Source organism: Protopterus annectens, chromosome 1.part1 (assembly GCF_019279795.1).
Source record: "Protopterus annectens isolate FY-2018-M chromosome 1.part1, PAN1.0, whole genome shotgun sequence".
NCBI classification, from domain to species: Eukaryota; Metazoa; Chordata; order Ceratodontiformes; family Protopteridae; genus Protopterus; species Protopterus annectens.
The window spans coordinates 1,841,625,357-1,841,646,080 of record NC_056726.1 but is presented as its reverse complement, the minus strand read 5'-3'; the positions used below and the strand labels follow the sequence as shown (position 1 = coordinate 1,841,646,080).

Below are 20,724 nucleotides of genomic sequence, written 5' to 3'. Positions count from 1 at the left end.
AAGGGGACTCCAACATGTGCCATACACAGACCAACTAAAGTCCCTGTCACCATACTCTGTATTGTATAGATTTCTTAGGGGAGACTTATGGCTGGCTTACAGAGCAATCTCAGACCCAAACCTAATGAACTTGCTGAATATCTGTAAATCAAATGGGACTAGGGCTACCCATTCCAGGACCTAAATATGGCCTGCAACTTAAACTGGACATGCTGGAGGGACAGATTTATCTCCCAGCGATCGCCACATCTTTGGACTAGGTTACCTATTCATGTGAAACAGAGCACCTCTATGACACTGTTCAAGAGGAACCTGGAGGAGTTGATGGAGCACTGTAAATTCTTTCCAGGAATAGCTCCCACAACCCTCCTGGACATGGGCAGCCATTACTAAATGCAGTCTTGGTTATTAACTGACATTTCTATGGTATTGCTTTGGGAAGAAATGGCTAGGCTTGAAATGACCTCTGGGTCAATAGCCTAGTAATCTGCTATGATCCTATGATTGATATATATATATATATATATATATATATATATATATATATATATATATATATATATATATATATATATATATATATATATATATATATATGTGTGTGTGTGTGTGTGTATATATATATATATATATATATATATATATATATATATATATATATAAGGCTCAGATCCTACACCAATTCTAAATTTTGTCACTATCGTGAGTTATAAAACAAGACTAAGGTTCCCAGACTAAGTAAAATGCAAACAGAAAAAATACAGCAGGACTGTAATAAATGGGGCTCAGATTCTGCAGTAATTCACAATTCACTCACTATTGTGAATGATACTACAAGTCTAAGGTCCCCAGATCAAATAAAATGGAACAGTAAAAATGCAGTAGAAATGTAATAAATGAGGCTTAGATCCTGCAACAGTAAAAAGTTCTCTCTCTCTATTGTGAGTTTTACTACAAGACTAAGGTCCCAGATAAAGTAAAATGCAAGAAGACATTGCAGTAGAAATGTATTAAAAGAGGCTCAGATCCTACAGTTATTCACAATTCTTCCAGTTCTGTGATGGATACTACAAGACTAAGGCCACGATCCAATTAAAAATGCAAACAGTGACTTTTGGTTAAAACAAGAAAAAATCCAAAAAGAACAATACACAATTGAGATTAACACTTTTAATATTTGCAGTGTGAAATGGGGTGATAGGAAACAGAGGCTAACATGACCATTATGAGTCTAATGGGAATGCCTTATCAGCTTGAGCTATCAGTGCCCAGTAGGAATAGCACTAGGAGGGGTTGCAAACTCTAATTTATAGTTGGGATGAGCATGTAAAAAGCTACCAAAACACAAGAATTAACAGGTTCAGTGGGAAAAAAATCAAGGCAGCCAGACAGTAGTTTAAACTCAGAGTTCTTGTAGCTGAAGAGGAATGTAGGTGAATAACCTAAAACTGTTTCTCAGCTCTTCCCACTGGTTACTTTGATCTAATTCCTATTCAATCAGTAAATGCAAAAGGAATGTTTCCTAACTGACCCTTGCCAACAACTTTTAAGACTTCAAGAAAAAAATTAGCAGTAAAACAAAATTTAAAATACAACAAACTGTAATATAGTAAGACAAATAAAACAAAACAAAAGTAATAGAAATATGCAAACCTTAAATGTAGAAAATCCAAAAATCAATGCAGTCAAACAGCAATTTTGAACACAGAACTCTTGTAGCTGAAGAGGAATATAGCTGAATACCTTAAATAAGAAAACTGTTTTTCATTTCCTCCCAATAATTAGTTACATCTAATTCTTAGTCAATTAATGAATGCAAAAGGAATATTTCCTAACTGACCCCAGCCAACAACTTTTAAGACTTCAAGAAAAAAAAAAAACTTTGCAGTAAAACAAAATTTAAATTACAACAAACTGTAATATTATAAGACAAAAATAAAAAAGTAATGGAAACATACAAACATTAAATGTAGACAATCCAGAAATCAATGACGTCAAAGAGCAGTTTTAAACTCAGAGCTCTTGTAGTGAATCTTTTTAATTTTCCCATATGTTTAGCATTTACTCTGTGCTTATGTTTTTAAACATTTGTTTTCCTTTATTAGCTATTTGCATTATTTTGATCTGATGGTGTTACAGTGGGTACATACCTCTCAACTGTACATTTTTTTCGCAGAATGTCCAGATTTTTGCCTCATATTTTTGGTCCGTTTCACATAAAATTTTGGTTTTCTGGCAAATTAGTGGCAAATCATTAAAGATTTAAGTTACAAAATAATTACAGACATTTGAATTTTGGACTTCAAACCCTTCAGAAAAATTCACACTAATGGAAAACCTATTATTATCAATTTTCTAAGTTTGTATGAGCAATATTTAAAAATATGGCTTTGTCCAGATTTCTTGCTCTAAGAGTTTGAGAGGTATGTGGGTACTCAGTGTCACTGCTGATAGAATCTAGTGTTATAAATCAACCCAGGAGGACAATTAGAAGTACTGGAAGTTACTAGGGCTATACTTGGGGAAGTAGTTGTTTATGCCACATTTACTTCCGCCCAAGGAAGTTGGCAAGCATACCCTATGTAGTCTATAGCATATATATATATATATATATATATATATATATATATATATATATATATATATATATATATATATAAATCAGGAAGGCAGGTAGCAAAACCACTCAAACAAGAAAACTTGTTTTTCTGCTATTTTTAATTTGAAAGGCAGCCTCTGTTTCTGTCCGTTATTCATTAAGTAATCATGTGTTGTAACTGTTAAAAATATGTATTATACTTTGAAGTCTCCCCAACTATAATTAAAAATCGCATTAAAAGCTGGATTATACTGCTGCTGATAGGTGGAAACGTACTTTCCTACACTGAACGGAAATCAGACATTGAGTCTGTTGGACTTTTTGAGTTGTGATGTCTGCTTCTGTAGTTTCTGTGTCTGTTCTTTATGTTTTAGTCTTCTGGAAGCTTGCAGTGTTCAAGAAGATTTCTCTTCTTTTGTGTGGCTATCCTTAGAGAGTATCTAGACCTTGACAAAGTAACTGTAAAAAAAGAAAATCTGTCCTGATTATGAAGTGAACAGCATTAAGTTCCCCGTGACTGGCAGATCAGATGCTCTTAGAAATTAATCAAGCAGTCGAGAAGAAAAAGCCTTTGGCAATCTCTTTGGACTACCTTATTCATCCAGGGTGGCAATGCTGGAGCCAAAATGCCTTTAAGTACCACTGAAGCTTCATCATATGAAGCTTGTCAAAGGAAAATTTGGGAATGGTAGATGCCATGAGCCGCAGGTATGAGAGGAAGGGGAAACAGAGACTGGAAATTGGTTGTCAGAGACAGAATCTTGGGAGAAGGAAATTAGGCTAACATTAGAATGGTCTGGATAGTGCAATCCATAAAAAGTTGTGATCTTGAGAAAGAGTCAGAAATTACTTATTCAGATTGATGGTGAATCCCAGGCTATGCAGAAGGAGCATGGTACAATACAGATTCTGAAAAAGCTTGGATTGGGAGGGAGCCTGAAGAAGCAGGTCATCCAGATATGGGAATAATGGGATTCTCTGAAGCCAGTAAAAAGGTTATGACAGGGGCCAGACATTTGATGAATACCCTTGGGGCCATAGAAAAACCAAAGGGCCAAGCAGAGAATTGAAAATGAAGGGAATAAACACAGAAATGTAAAAACTTCCTGAAGAGAGAGTAAATGGGAATATGGAGATAGGCATCTTTTAGGTGTAGGGAGAACAGAAAGGCCTGGGGAAGTAAGAGAGAAAACAGAGTCTGGAGGAAAAGCATCCTGAATGAAAGAATCTTTAGAAAGGAGTTGAGAAAACAGAGGTGTAGGACAAGTCTCCATAACCCCTCTTTTCTGGGAACCAGAAACATTTTGGAACACAACCTTGCTCCTCTTTGGGATTCTGGAATGTGTTGAATGGTACTGCAATTCAATAGATCCTACAAGACCACAGAAAAATTAGGAAGTTGGTCTGGAGGAGGTTAAGGAATATCTGAGCAGGGGAAAGGTATCTCCATACCATAAAATAAACATGAAGGATAATGTAAAGTACCCAAGACTCTGAAGTTTCTGTCTTTGTAGAATGTGATATTGGAGACCTTTGCCTTTAAAGGCATATGTTATGTTGCTTATTTGTTTGATTAAGCATTGATCCTCCAGTGTTTATGATGGGGAACTATTTTATTTCTAATTTTGCATACATAAAAGCTTTGCCCCAATGGCTAGTGCCCAATGTGTTTTGATTAGGGCCTTTCCATTAGGCTACACCTGAGGTATAATCTCTAGTATCCAAATTTCTTAGCCATCACAAGTGTGCTGTGAAGGAAAATGATAATTTTTCTCCTGCAGGTCTGACTCTTGGACATTCCCAGAGAATGGGTAAAGTGCCTGCTTCCCTAGCCCTATACATCCAGCACCTGTCATCCACTTTCAATTTCAGTTGATATTGTTTACTTGGAGTATCGTATTACCCACAGAGAACACTCAAATGCATTACCCTCCAAAGCAGAAAAACATACACCCCAAAACCACAAAAAAGCCTCTCTCAGCTATATACAATTCAGTTCCAGTTATATACAAAAGACATAATCCTTAAGTCCCAGGTGAACAACTAAATGAACCCCGGCTATGTATAATAAAGATATTACACATACTGACCCCCAGGGTAATGTGATCACTCTGTCCTGTCAGTTGGTGCTACAGTAAGATACTGGAAAGGAAAGTTCTCTTCAAGGATTCCCAGACCATGACTGGGCAAGGTGGGATGCTAGGGCTAAAGGGTTATATCTGGACAGAAAGTGCACCTCTGAGTTCTTGGCAGTATTCTCATATTCCAAGGAGTAGAGGAATAATCAAACTTATGCTTTCTCTCCAATTACTACTAACCCTTTTACAGATTGATAATATCTAAATCATCCACTCCTCTGCCCATAAAATAAGTTACAGGGTTTACATTGGTTAATGCATTCACTGTTAGTAGTGTTCAGGGCAGGAGACTCTCCACCTTATATTCAAAACTGCTGCACTGCAATTTTATATGACATACCATTTATTGCCCCTACAGCATAACCAGCCTTCAGTATAACCCAATCAGTAAATGCTACCATATATCCTTCAATTAATACCTTACAGCTGTTAAGAAAGCTCCATTCACTGTGTTAAAGAAATCAGTGCTGAATTTTACTAACATCAGCAACTTCTCCTTCCCTACCCAAGGGAAGCGCTTTAGCCTTTTCAAAACACTCACTTATCTAGTCTATATCCCTTCTTCAATGAAAGCACCCCTTCAACAGTACTTTGAGACAGTGCTGAGAAATAATGTACTATAAGGAAGTGAAGAAATCCTGTCAGAAGAGAAACTTTTCCAAGAGCAGCTAAAATGTTATCCCTCTACAATAAGCTGATAGCAATCACATATTGTGCACAACAATATTAAAGCCTAGCACTTCAGCAGACAGGTCTAGTATTAAATGAGCAGCACATAATCCTTCTTGGAGTTTGCATCCCCATAATTATTTCTTTAAGTCTGCTGTCACAATGACCACCTTTCAGCTAAGGGCCTTAAAAGTATGCAGCCTTTTTTTATTTACCTGAACATAAGTGAATGGTTAGTTGAGGCAGTAAAACACTGTTAAAATAGAATTTTCCTTCCAAGCTCTACTGCAGTTGTGGCCCCACTGCCTCCTTAGTACAATGAACCTCATTGTGGTCCTACATTAACAAAAAGATACTTTCTTAGAAAACAGAGCTGGACTTGCAAGGCATTCAGCAGTTTTCATAGGTTTACATGCTTTTGCTCAATACAAGATTGCTCATATCGCAGTTGCTTGAACATTACTGTTTAACTGAGTATCTGTTAATGTGTTGTTGCTTGCTCTGTCTACATGGAACAATGTTCTGATGCTCAAGTCCTTTGTTTTTTCTGTTCTATGATTCTGCAGCCACCTAGAAACAGAGTGAGACCAGTTCTTCATTGTGTGCTACTGATTCTTCTTTTTTCAAGGTGCAGCAACCTTGGAGTAAGAATAATAAATAAAGGTAGTGTGCGTGCGTGCGTGCGTGTGTGTGTGTGTGTGTGTGTGTGTGTGTGTGTGTGTGTGTGTGTGTGTGTGTGTGCGTGCGTGCATGCGTGTGTGTGTGTGCGTGCGTGCATGTGTGTGCGTGCGTGAGTGTGTGCGTGTGTGTGTTGGAGGAGCGAATCCCCCAACATATGAGTTGGCTGGTTGACCCCCTGAAAAAACACTATTATAGTTTGAAGTCTGTTGGCTTGTTAATTGTACAGTTACAAGTGCATGTGTTACAAAAGTGTCTACACTTCAGTTGCCAGTTTTGGCTTATATTTGGTGAGACACTGTGCTACAAGGTCAGTTGTTTCAAGAATTTATAATGGAGCCATCTTCAGGGTCCCATTATAAGTGGCCCGTACTGTCTAATGTAGGTTTAGTCTCTTAATGACCTATCTACATTTGCATAAGCTATACTAGGTAGCAGAACTTTGTTCCATCTCTTCGTGTCCCTATTTGCTTTACTTTCAGGCTATATAGGACCAACATCTCAATTTGGGACCAGCAAATGGCAAATATCTGAGCTGTTTGGTTATGCATTAATACAGAAGTCAGCTCTCCCCATCCTAACAACTTCAACCCACCTATCCAAGTTGCAAGGTACCAGGGGAATATTCTCATGGCTAATAATGTAGAGACCTATCCACTTCTCAATGAATAGCCCTCCAAAGCAACCATACTGCTCAATAAATTCCCTATGTTACAGTTCCACTTTAGTCAAACAGATATATCAGACTGTTCCAACAGAAACAAATGACATCCTAAACTTGTTAGCTTTAGTTGCAGTCCATAATTCCATAATCCACCAGAGTGATTTTGGTCTTAACACAGCCAATAAAAGTAATACAGCTGCACCAAAAGGAAAAATGTAGCCCTGTTTAACCTACCAAACATGACCAACTAAACTGTCAGCACAAAGCAACATTTTCTATGCTTTTTGGCAAGTGGCAAGAGCACAGACCATGGAAGTTTCATATGTGGTTTCTTCTCCTTTACAGACACTGTCAACATCTTAGTGTTTAACTGAGCACACAGTATAGCTGCAGCAATTGTAGTCAGATTTGTCTGATGAAACAAAGATCATTGGCTCTTCCTTTAAAAGACTTAAAAATTACCTGGATATAGCATTTAGGATGGATATAGTTGAGCATCATTTGACAGATGAGAGGAGTGAAACTCTTCCTTTTGCCTGTCTAACCACAGTAAAGTATTTTACAACAAAAGTCCTAGATCAGTCAAAAGGCAGCACTTTAGCAGATATAAGAATAGAAATGATCGGCTTCTGTTAGAATCTCCTCTTGCTAATGCAACCTTTTTCCCCCTTACCCTTTACAATGTGACATGATTTATCATATCTAACATTTTTGTTTTTCATCTGCTCCTAGTGTAATCTCATCAGGTCTTCTGCTTCCCTTCTATTCGTGCATTGAAAAAGTGTCTTCATTCATATCCTTTGAACTGCTTCAGAATTGTCTCCATTACTTACTATTTTGGCAATTCCACATCTCTATCTTCCCTTATCCTTAATTAGACTTATAGATTTTCCTCTCATCTAGTAGCATTTATTTTCACCTATAAAGTGAAATAGTATTAAGATACCAAACGGGTAGAAAACTATACAAGAGTGGTCCCAGGACAGAACCCTGTGGGACGCCACTTGTGACTGTTTTTTGAGTCTGATGATGGCTCCAGCTCTCTCTCTGTGGTGTCTTCTTCTTTTGAGCCAGTTGCAAATCTTGTGATGACATAGGGTTTATATTTAAGCTGCTGGATATATATATGGTGCCCGAGGGGGGTTGTGTCAAATGCTGCTTGCAAGGTCCAGATAGGCTGTATGGGACTACCTTCCCCTTCATATGGCTTTGGTGACTGTTTCAAAAAGAAGTCAACCAGGTTCAAAAGGCAGATCTGCCCTTGACAAAGAAATGGGGGGTGGGGGTAGTGTCTGTCTGTCCCCAATGTCTTTGTTATATGATCTCATGATGATCCTCCATAGCCTTTGCAGACTATTCTAGCTTATTAGGTGGGGGGTAGTTAGTTCCAGGGTCCTTGAGCTCCACCTTTGTGGAGGGTGGGACCTGTGTTGCTGTAATGCACATATGCACATATCCTGTGAGATTGTATAGCTGTTTTTGAGGGATTAGTTTATTTGAAGTTCCTAGTTCAGCATGCAACCAACGCTGGGACGCCATCTGGTCCCATGGAAGCAGTGTTTTTGCTTTGGGAGAGGGCAGCCTCACTGAGATGCATGAGATGTTTGGGAGGCATAGCCCTTCTTGATATGGATACTGCTCTTTGGGGGGGGGGGCACTTGAACCTGTCTGCCCAGGATTGGCGGGGTTGGGGGTTCAGTTTGTTTTTTTGTCTTTTAGACTCAACACCAACAAGTCTGGGGAGTTGCATCCCAGGTTTCTAAATAAAAAGCAAAAAAGATTGTAGGTCTTTTCTGTGCTCCTGTGCAATTTTTCTCTGGCCCTCGGTGTTTTTTTTAGGATTTCGTAATTTTTTTTCTAGCTGGAGGGATTTTCTATTCCTTCTTAGGGATGCTCTTGTATCTATCATGTTCCTCCTTCCTCCTTCTTTATTATAGGCTGGGGGCAGACTTCCACCAGACCTTGTTTTGGATGATTGATAAGTTTGGTTTGGGTGGGATAGATGTCATGGATGATTCCTGGAGATGTCCGTAGTTGCATTTTATTAGAGGATTCTGCAGTTTGGGCTTTTCCACTGGCCCTGGGATTTTTGCCTGAAAGCCGGTTTTGAGGCGTGAGAAAGTGTTTTTTTGACTTTTTTTTGGGGTTGGTTGGTTTTGGGGGGTGGGGGATTTCTGACATGGAGGTCCATTATTTATGGTCTGATCTTGGATTGGTGGATATACTTCTGGTGTTGGTAATGATCAGGTCTAGTCCCTGGTAATGATGTCTATGTGGATGTTGTCCCTCCCTGGTTGGTGGTGTTTCAGTTCTGCATCCCTTCTTATAATTTGGAAATCTTTGGTTGAAGCCCAGTCAATGTTTGGGTAGTGCTTCAGTCAATAATTGGGTAGTTGTTAGGATCTTGAGTCACCCAATATAATGTTGTCAGGAGAAATCAATGGGTTCTCCAATGTTTTGAAGGAAATCTTGATTCCTGACTTGAACTTGGTGGAAAAGCTGCTAGGAAAACTGAAACATGCTTCGGAGCATTTGTTGCCACAATGGATGAGGTGGATATGTGCCATAAATTGTGGCCACTAACCTGGATGGGATATCCTCCTTTGTGCCACTAACCTGGTTTGGGTTTAATATTAGGTTGGTATTGGAAACAAATGGAGGTGGTATGAGGGTAGCGTCAGCCTGGGGGTGCTGGAGCCTTGAACCACTGAGGAGAGCTGTTTGCTGCATAGCCTTCTTACTGAGTGAGGCTTTCTTCGTCATGCTTTAGTTACTACCCCTTTTTCTATAAGAGCTGCGGTTGTTCCTTTGTTCTTGACTTTTGAGGTTTGCCTGGGTTTGACTTTTGAGCCTTGCCTAAAAGGCTATGGGGGGGGGCAAAGCCCAGTGGCCCTGCTAAAGAGCCCAGTGGTGACAGGTGCAAGCGTGCCCCTAAACTCAGGACATGTCATCCACACTGACCAGACAATGACACACAGAATTTAGCCAATTGTTAAAAATGATCACTTTGTCTTGTACTTTGTGCATCATTCTAGGTGAGGGTAACTGTGTTATACTAGGTTGGGGTCATAGAAGCATGGTCCCAGGGTCAGAGTCGCATGTCATGCCTGAGCTATATGAGTGCAGGGCTTCAGTAGTCTCTTTCAGGTCATCCAGGGAGGTAGGTCTCTCTGAGTTTCCTCAGTTGTTGTTATGAGTCGACTTGAGGCATCTGATGTTGTGTTCACTCCTAGCACCAAAGCTTCACTCTGTGTCGCCTACTTATTCAGCACTGGTGTGAGGGGACTAGTGTGTTTGAGCAGCCTGGTGAGCCGTATTAACAGTGTGTCCTATATGATTCTATCATTGTGTTATCTGGTGTGTGATGACTTTGTGGGTTATGTGCTGTGTGTGTTGGTTTGAGGTGTGTTTGTGTGTTGTGTGTGTGTGTTGCTCTGGTTTGTAGTTGCTTGGATGTATGTGTTGTCCGAGTATATATTTTTGAGTAGATTTTTGTTTAGTTAGGTGTTTATTGTGGTGGTATTTAGGTATTTTTTTGTTGGTTTGTGTGTTATATTTGACTGAGTAAGTGTAGTTTTGTTTTTTGATGAGGTGCCTCCTGTTTACACAGAGTTGTGTTGTGTGAGCATTGCTCTGAGAGCATTTCTTGTTGCATGATGAGGAGAGGGATCTAGATCCTGTAGGATTGTCTCTGTGTGATTGTGCAGAGGGTTGTCCGTTTGAAATATTTGGATTGAGGAGAGGATGTCATTGACCAGTGACACTGTATAGAGGAGAAATCATTGACTTACCTTTTAATATGGAAGAGAGGAGAAGAAATTATTTTAAGAGATTAGAGGTAAGTAGGTAATTAGAGAGAGATTAGTGCTAAGAAGTGGAGAGGATTAGAAATCAGGTGTGAGTATAAGAGTAAGTAGTGTTTATGGTTTAATAGAGAGAGCAGTGAGGGGTGAAAAAAATTGAGTGAAGAGCAGTCAGAAGGAAAAAAGAGTGAAGCTTTAAGAGCGTAAATCAGAAAGTTATGCAAAGCTAAAAAAAAAAACTCAAAACATGTGTTTCATAATTTGGAAAAATGAAGAAGAGGCCAAAGGCTTTTTGATTTTTCCAAATAAACCCACAATTTACAGTTTAAAGCTCATAACACCAAAAAACAGGGATCCAGAAACTTTCAAAGACACAGACATCAGCAGACCTTGCTCAATGCTTTTCTTTCAGAGGCCTCAAAAAAAACCTACAACAAAAACTTGAAAAGAAGAAAAGCACAAAAGTAACAAAACTTTTTTTTTTTTAATAAGCAAAAAAAAACTTTTTTTTTTTTTTTTTTTTGTTTTTTTTCAGTTTTGTAAGTTAACAGTTTTTAAAACAAGAAGAAATAAGTGTAAACAACAAATTTAAAATTTTGCACTAGAGTGCTAAAAAAAAGACAGATAAAAAAAATCAGCAAAAAAAAAAAGATTTAAAAAATAGTGCAAAAAGAGTGCTTAAAAAAATAATATAAGGGTTAATAAAGTAAAAAATAAGCAGAAGAAAGAAAATGCAACAAAGGAAATGCTGAAAAAAACTCTAGGTTGTGCAAAAAAATAAAAACCAAATAAAAAAAAAAAAAAATGGCCTTTCTTCTCAAAAGCTTCTCCTTTGAAGTGGTGCCTAAACCACTTCTCAACCTGCCAACAAAATGCTTCAAAGTGCAAAAAGGGTCCAAAAATAGGTTTTGAGAGAGAGGAAGTTGAAGGCAGTTGAACAACAACCAGAAAAGATAGATAAAACTACACATTCAAGTCAGGCACCCTTACAGACTGTTCCTTTCAAGCAAGCAATTCACTGAACACAAGTTTCCAGAGACAATTCTTTAAAAGAAAATCAGTAAACCTACAAAAAATGGCTTTAAGAAAAGCAAACAAAAACAGTATTTTTTTAAAGCTTTTAAAAAAAAGAAAAAAATCAAAGCAAGATTTTTTTTTTTTTTTTTTTTTTTGTTTTTTGTTTTGAGAGAGATTAAACACAGCAACAGTGATAGAAGTTACAAAGATTTCTATTTTTTTTCAAGTGCAGAAAATGCAATGAAAAAAAGAAACAAAATAAAAAAAAAAAAAAAAAAATAGTAAAAAAAAAATCAGCAAATAACAAATAAAAACAACTTAAATTGGTGCAATTATCTTTAAAATTATCTCAATAAAAAATAATAGGTAAAAAAATCAGAAAATAGCAACAAAGAGAAAAAAACAAAACAAACACTGAAAAGTTTCTTAATTAAGAGAGGAAATCTCTCTCAGCATTTTCTTGGCTTTCTTGGTGCAACAGACAACAGCCAACAAAGTCTGAAAGATGCCAAAAGGGGAGGCAACTAGGTTTTAAGTTTTGAACTGAATGAAGGAGTTTGGAATTGGCCAAGAAGCCAAAAAAAAACTACTTTCACGTCAGTAAACACTCCCACAGGGGCAGGCAGCCTGCTCACTGTTTTCACAACCACTGATCACTTTAGAGAAAGCAAAAGCAACCCAGAGCAAAAATGGCCTAGGAGAACAAAAAGCTATAAACAAGCTGAACTTTAGCGTAGAAAAGTTTGAAAAAAAAAGAGATTTTTTTTTTTTTTTTTTTATTTTTTTTTTTTAAGAACAAGAGTGCAACAGCAGTGCAGAGTGTTAACATCACACAAGAGTGCTAAAATAAAGACAGAAAAATTTAAGTTTTGAGAACAAAAAATTAAAAAAAAAAAAAATAGTTTAGTCAAAAAAACAGACAGAAATTCTAGTGGCAAATACAGAAAGTCTCAAACAGAAGTTATTAATGCAAATCAAAAAAAAAATGCTCCAAAAATACTCAAAGAAAAAATAAGGCAAAAAAAACAAAGGAAAAATAAATAAAGTCTCAAAATCAAAAAAAAGCTCCTTCTTCTCAGCTCTCCCTCTTCTCCTCTTGGTGGTGGCTTGCCAACAACAAAATTTAAAGATAGTAACTGCTTTTTTGTATACTAGACAACTGGAATTCTGGGACAAGATGAAGTAATTTGCATAGCACATTTTTGTAGCTAGGTTGGCCATGCGACAGTCTTACATGAAATGGTTGCAAGTTCAAGGGTTTGCAATGGTCACCACCACCATTTTGTAAACTTTATTAGTGATTTTTCTAAAAGTTAATCCCAGGGCTATCAACACCCATGAAGGAAATATTCACCTAATGAATATATTTAATTTAATTTAAGAGATTTAATGAATGGGAGTACACATATTTTTCATTTATTTGTAAACAAAACACCTTTCATCGGGTCTTATTTAGTTTCAAGTTAAAACCAGGTTTTTTTCCAGCCCAGCGTCTTAACATCATTTCAAGTTATATGGATAAACAATAAATGTGACTAGTCCTGTGCAAATTCAAAGTTTAAGATGGTACACAGTAGTTCTAACTGAACTATATAACTATTACGGAAGTTTCCAGACATTCACATTTTGATATTAGATACTTTCTTAACCAATATTTGTGCTGCACCACATACAGAGCCAATTTAAAGCTTCTAAAGAATGTGCTTTTTAATAGCTGCCAGACTAAACTATGTGGTTAGCATACAAACAGCACCCACTAAGGCTACAAAATCTTTATAAGTTTGCAAGACAGTGAAACAACTAGAAGTTGTGATTAATACCTTTCCAAAAACAGTTTAAACAGTATCACTGTGCAGTGAATCCTCATGATCGTTATCATCATCAGTCCCCCTTTTCCCATTTTCTACATGGGACTGAGGTGCTCTCTCAACTGCTGTCATCTCTCTCTTGATTCAGTGTCACTCTCCAACTTTCTTTAACTGTCATGCTTGACTGTCGCACATCTTCTCTCACACAACCCATCCATCTCTTTGCTGGAGACTCCTCTTGCCTTCTTTTGTCTATTGCAAATCTTCTTCAACAGATTGTCTTCTGTTTTCCTGCGCATGTGCCCAAACCACAGTAATTTATTCTATTTTATCTTATGTGTAATTGGAGCTGCTTTAGCTTCTGTTCTGATATCCTCATTTCTTCATCTGTCCTATAGTGTGCATCCTACCACCCATGTTAGGCACTTCATCTTCATGACCTCTAGCTTCTTCAACTGCTCTGCCTTTACTGCCCATGTTTCTGTACCATACAGTAGTACTGGTCAATTCAATGATTTGCACACCTTACCCTTTAGCTTCTTTGGCATCCTTCTATCATACACAACCCCTGACACACTGTGCCTATTAGTTGCTGCATACCTTTTAACCTCTTAACACAAAAAATCTGGACAAAGCCAAAAATAATGGAGGGGCAAAGCCCCAGAAAATAGGGACAAATTTGAAATCTTGCTCTCAGAAACTTAGAAAGTTGTTAGAATAAAAGGTATTGTGTTATTGTGGATTTTCTGAAGGACATGAAGTCTGAAACTCAAGTACCTGCCATTATTTAGTGAATTCAGTCCTCACTGATTTGCCACAAATATTCAGAAACCCACAAATTTTATGAGGAAAAGACCTAAATATGAGGCAAATATCTGGAAATTCTGTGAGAATCTGGACAGTTAAGAGGCATGGGCGGCAGCCCCTCTGATACTACCATTGATGTCCTCATTCTGACTTCCAAGGCATGTCTTCGTCATTTTAATGATTTTTTTACCCTACCGGCTACTGGTGGCAAGTAATACAACACATTTCCAAGATTACCTGCAAACAGTATGTTTCTGAGGCATCACTAGAATAACTTTGCATATCATTTGTTGATGCAGAGAAAGTAGTAAATCATTATTTTCTGCAGGCTGAGAAGCAAGGTTGCTGGGTCTTATCTATTCTCTCATGATGTAAAACCGGTCAGTTAATCCTACCCCCCCAAAGCATTTTCTATGCTATATGATAGACAAACTCATTTTCAGATCCATCATTTGCAACACACAGACACACACACACACACACACACACACACACACACACACACACACACACACACACACACATACACACACACACACACACAATAATACATTACAAAAACTACTCCCTTTTATGCCTATAAAAGTTTTAGTGGGTTCTGATGCTTTATATGCTTTTACTCTTTGGACTTACATTACATAATAAAAACTGTTATGCTAGGTATCATCACTGTTGTCTTTTCTAAAATATTGTGGATTTACTGCCGAAGAAAACTACTGTTCAGCTTCAGCAGTGCCAAGGTCATTTTTTTAATTCTTGAGCTCATTGATTTTTTTTTACTCAAGCAAAATGATGTTCAATATCGTTGTCGTTCAAGCTGGAAAACAATCATGTCTCCCATTCCAAGGCAAAGTCAAATATTTTTTAACTCCAGCAAAACCACTTGCTTCTCATTCAGTGGAAATCAAAAAAACTTATTTTTTTTAACTTTGCAAGAGAACACAGCAACTGCTTTAACACAGTCATAAATAAGCCTTGAACACATAGGTGGATTATAACAGAGGTGTTCTGTGCAACCGCTGGGGCCCATGGCTTCAGGAGGGTTGGCATGCAAGACTTCAGTTATGTTAATTTTCTAAAGTGTAACTTCATTGGAACACCAGATATCCACATAGAAGTTTTTTTCTCACTGATTCAACAGAGAAGAGACACTTTTACACAGCCAGCTTATCAGCAGTATGGATGCAGTGGGACCTCAGTTGTCTTATCTGTACAGATACTTGTACAGATCTCCTATTATAAAAGAAAGAGATGCAAGCAAGTTGAGCAGCTATACCATGATCTAATCTGGCAGGACTCAGGAGTGTAGTCAAGGATGAGAGCTTGCTGAATGATTAACTGGTGAGCTCGAAAATATATCCAGGCCTTAGACTCAAAATAAAGAAACAAGACAGTAAAATGGAAAACTGTCAGAAGTTGTATATTTTTCTTACCATTTTATTATCTTGTTTCTTTATTTGTAGAGAAACAAGGCATTTTCGCATAGCAAATCTGAGTGCTTTCACTGCTCCAGTCCAGGTCTCACCCAAGCAAGCACCCCATCCCTTTTGTTCCCATGATCTATTAATGCCTATTGAAAAAAAAAAACATAATTCTGTATATTCTTCCTATCATTAAAAATGTACTGTTAAAAGTGCTGCAGCTGAGAAAATCTGGTTTAAAGTTACAGAAGCATTTTTTTTTTTGCTGTAGCATCATCAATTAAGCATGAAGCCAATCTGGATGATCAGCATCCTTGTGGAGGAAAAGTTTTAAAATTAGCATAGGTTCAGGAATTCAGTGCTAACCTTAATGTTGTAGGGAACGCAGTGTTGGGTTCTGCCAACTAAGAGGAGCAACTAGATAGGTAAAATGAAGATAAAATTTGAAGTGAGTTAGAGGTCTGACTTTGAAGTTAGAGTTCTTTATGGGACTTTTTAATACGTTATCTTTATTACAACAACATTTGGTTTTGATCATAAGATTGTTTCATTTTTTTTTTTTACACTGCAGATTTATTTTTTATTTTTATGTATTATTTAACATTTGTTAACCGGGAAAGTCCGACTTGGAACTAAGCCAATTTTCAGCAGTGGCCTGGGAAGAAACACTCCAGACGCATGTCTTTGTAAAGTGGGAGGAAACCGGAGCACCCGGAGGAAACCCACGTGAATGCAGGGAGGACATGCAGACTCCACACAGAAGGCATCCCAACCAAGAATTTAACTGGAGAACCTCTTGCTGTGAGGCAACAATGCTACCGCTGCACCACTGCACCGTCCACAGATGCTCTTTTAAAAGGAAAGAGAGGACTGTTGTCACATGTGAGTTTTTTTCAGAAGTGTAGTATTCATGTTTTTTTTTCATGAATAAAAAAACTGGAATAATATTGGTCATAACTATCTGTGATGTTGTGAGAAAATGTTTGGGAATTCAAAACTTGGGAGTTTACTTGCATGGTGTAACACAAGACATGCAGACTTATGATGTAGTATAGTCAATTTTCTTTAGTGATTGATAGGTTCCATAAATGTGCTAATTTGGAATGGCAGCTGTTTATTATAGCAATAACCCATGGCTGGGTGTGGGTAAAGCTGGATTTACCTATGGCTGGTGTGGTTTGGTCACGAGGGCAAAGCCTGAGTGACCAAACAAAGCCAACTGTGGGTAAATCAGCATGGGTTATTGCTATTATACAATGACATTATTTAAGAAAAAAATTAACTTACTTTTCTTAAATAATTTCCTTGTATAATGGTGACATGGTGCTCTTCCGTGTTTTCCCGGTATCATGGGGCTTTCTTGATGTACTGCACATGCACATGGGACTTACATTTCCACTCTTATGCAATACATCAATATGTAAAGGAAGCAACGGAGAAAGGAAGATCTCTGTTGCTTTTTTTTTTGTTTTGTTTTTAATTAAAAAAATTAAATATGGAGACTTCAAATGTGCAGGAAACATGGGACACAGAAAATATAAGAATAATCAGGTACGTTTCTCACGCTATGCATAACGTAACTGATTATCCTTGTATTTTTCTCTGTCCTGTCTCTCTCATTCTTTTGAAGTCTCTGTTTTTTGTAAGTTAAATTTTTTTTAAAAAAATTGTAGAAACATAGTATTTTCATAGCATACATTAATAGAAGAAAGCCTGGGCGACCAGACTCTTTTCCAATGGTATAGGCTCGATTTACAATGGCCATGCTGGTTGGGCTGACTAATCAGCTTGCTAATTTTTGAATGCTAATGGCCAGTCATTCTATAATATCCTGCATTCTATATGACATAATGCCAATATAAACAAGTGGAAACATATGCTTACACAATAACTGCAGTCTGCAAAGGACTTGTGGCAATATTCTGGCACTAGACGGATTAGTCATTTAAAAAAAAAAATGGAAAAATTGTGTGTGTATGATATGTATGTGCATGTGTCTGGTTAGTAATGTTATTTCATGTCCTACTGCAAAAATATTCAAAACTACTCAGCATTAAATTAGACAGTCTCAAGCAAATTCTGGTTTATCGAACAAATATTATCTAAAACAATTACATAGATAATAATATGTTTAAAACAATAGGAAGGTGAATCTAGATCAAATGCTTATTTATGTGTATGTGATCCCCTGAAATAATATGATGAGGTCAAAGGAGGTTGGGAGGAGGGGGCCCATGGACAGCAAACAGCCCAAGGCCCAAGGTACACTTTATCCAAAATAGCAGTTTTCATTATGTTTGGTAATGGGGCATTGTCATCATCTGTGCTATCAGATACTTTCATTGTCTATCTTCCCAAAAATGGTTATTTGGTATCAGCTCATAAATGCAGTCATCACAGTAAATATACTTGCATGGAAATTCATTTTTACCTTTAGAATTCGTTGAAGCATAATATGCTCAAAATGTCCTTCAGTTGTTTGCTGTTGCACCTTTTCTAATAGCCCTTTTTTCTGTTGTGACAAATGTGACCTGTACATATGCCTGCATTCACAACAGGTACTTGAGCTCCAAGCACCAGGGGCTTGGCAGCCCTGTAGTTTGGCTAGGCTGCTGCTCGTGCTTGAACTCAAATATGAGTTTGGACAAGTAGTGGGGATGGGGTGGGAGGGGTTTTGGATTCGGGAGTAGAAGTGGGATTAGGGAGCAGAAGTGGGATTTTAGAGTTAAGGACTGAGAAGACAGTTTTATGTTTAAGGAGCAATTGAGGAATTTAGGTTTAGGGAAGTAGGTTGGGGTTTAGGGAGTGGGAAGGAAGTTTTAGAGTTAGGGAGCTATCAGGGAATTTAGGTTTACAGAGCGGGATTGGAGTTTCAGGTTTAGGAAGTGAGAAAGGAAAGTTATGGTATGGAAGTGAATGGATAATTTAGGTTTACGGAGTTAAAGTTTTAGGTTTAGGGAGCAAACAGGGACTTTAGGATTGGGGGTGTGTGTGGAGGTTTAGGGTAAGAGACCGAGGAGCTGAGTTGGGAACTGGGAGGGAGTTTCAGGTTAAGAGTTTAGGCTCTGATAGGGCTATGTAGTTTATAGAATTGGGTGTTGGGAGGGCAATGTAGAAACAAAGGATTGGTATCATGGAGTTAGGGCACTTGATTTTTTGGGCAAGTGGCAGTAAGTTAATAGTATGCGAGCACCTGTAGCAGACCCCATATTCCCTGTACAGGCTTCCTGCTGCAGACTGTATACAGTTGCTTTACCAAAAGAGAACATTAGCGGAGATGTTTGTTTAATGCAAATTGCACAGGGCCTGGAGTAAAAGGTACAGTGAGTGACCAACTGTTTACAAACAGTAAAGATGTTTATACTTCTCTTAAGCATACTCAAGAAACTGGTGCATTAAAGGTTTACCTACAGTGACTGCTGTATATAGGAAGCATGATACGTACTACTATTCCAAGAGCCAGAATCCTGCATGCATGCAAGGAAGTAAGTACTGTTATTTCACAATGTTTCAATATGCGTTATTACAACAGATATTAACAGTATCCCAGAATAACACTTAAATGGCAGACGTCAGGTGGCATGATGCCTTTCTATGGGGTAGGCTTGTAAAGGCTCCAGGGCCATCAGCATAGTACACACTTATGAATCCATGAATGCAGAGCTCAGACTTGACATAGCATGTTTATTCTTCATATTCTGTTTTATCCTCTTTTAGAAATACAGGGCTTTAGGCATAAACATATATTGTTATTTGTGAATTCATGAATTATTGTTCATGGTGAACTTGATGTCAAAATACTATTTATGACATGAAAGCTATTCTTAAAATACCAAACTACCACATTAGATGAAATAATTATTATTTCAATTACGATATATGAAGTGAAACACAAGTATGTGCCTTTTTATTCAGGCATGTTCAGTAATAAGCAAGGACACTGATTTTCAATTTTCTAGGAAATTACTGGAAAATTCTGTACATGACCAGTGGAGAACATGAGATATTTTATAGAAGTTAACATTTTAGGCTGGACTAATCATTTACCATAAATTGTATTTCTTCCTTTATTTGTTAGTTTATAATACTCTTATTGAGCTTAACTGAGGATTCTGTACTTAGAATCAGTTTTATATACACACACACACACACACAACATATATATACACACACATGTGTGTGTGTGTGTGCGTGTATGCAATTAAATTATATGGGATCACAGTAATAAGCAAAAATTGCAGTTAAAAATTATGGGTATAACTGCTGGATCTCATCTTATAAAAATTAATTTCATTTTTTATGAACCATAAATCAAAGCTCTTCATAGCTAAGTAAAATGTGTTTGTGATGCTGGTTGTGGGACAGGACCACAGCTGAAATAGTGGAAAATAAGAATCTCAACCTCATCATTTCTAAAAGTTAAACCACTCAAGACAGGATTACAAGGTGCCGGCTAGAGGCAAGATAGTACAAGACTGAACAAACACTGGGCATCTAAGGATGTGGCAGGCTCTGTTCTCTTCCTTCAGAACTGCTGAGGCTGCATCTGCAATATTGTTGCAGTGCATGGAGTGTGGTAATTACTCTCCGATATTCGGAAAAAGACAAATCAATAAAGCACTAGAGTGGCGCTAGACCTGATCTTAACAAATGTTAAGCACCCCTTGCTGAAACTGTTAATGATGGGTCCTGCTCTGGCAGTTAAATCTGTCAGTACAGATCAATAAACAGCAGTAGCAGAAAAAAAAGATTTTGTTCTGCATTCTGTTTGTGCCAATAAGGTGTCCCTTCTTCTTACACACTAACAAAGTTACTAGAATAACAGGATGTGTGGTCACCTGTGTTTTCTGAAGGGTATGAAGTCTGAAACCTAAATATATGTCATCGTTTAGTGCCTTCAGTCCTCCGTGATTTCTCTTAAAACCATGGACTTCATGAGGAATGGACCAAACAAATGAGGCAAAAATCTGGACATTCTGAAAAAATCTGGACAGTTTACAGGCATCAAAACCACAAAGCTAAGTGGATGAAAGTGCCAAAACACAAAACCATGAAACAACAGTTTAAAAGCACTTCAGGAATTATGACCAAAATCCACCACTCTGATATACAAACTCGAA

At 37.6% G+C, this 20,724-nt stretch overlaps 1 protein-coding gene across 1 annotated transcript in view; it reads right to left on the bottom strand.

The window, feature by feature from the left end:
- Positions 1–20,724, bottom strand: part of GLP1R (glucagon like peptide 1 receptor) — a 3,029,130-nt gene that overhangs the window by 1,371,954 nt on the left and 1,636,452 nt on the right. The window lies entirely within an intron of this gene.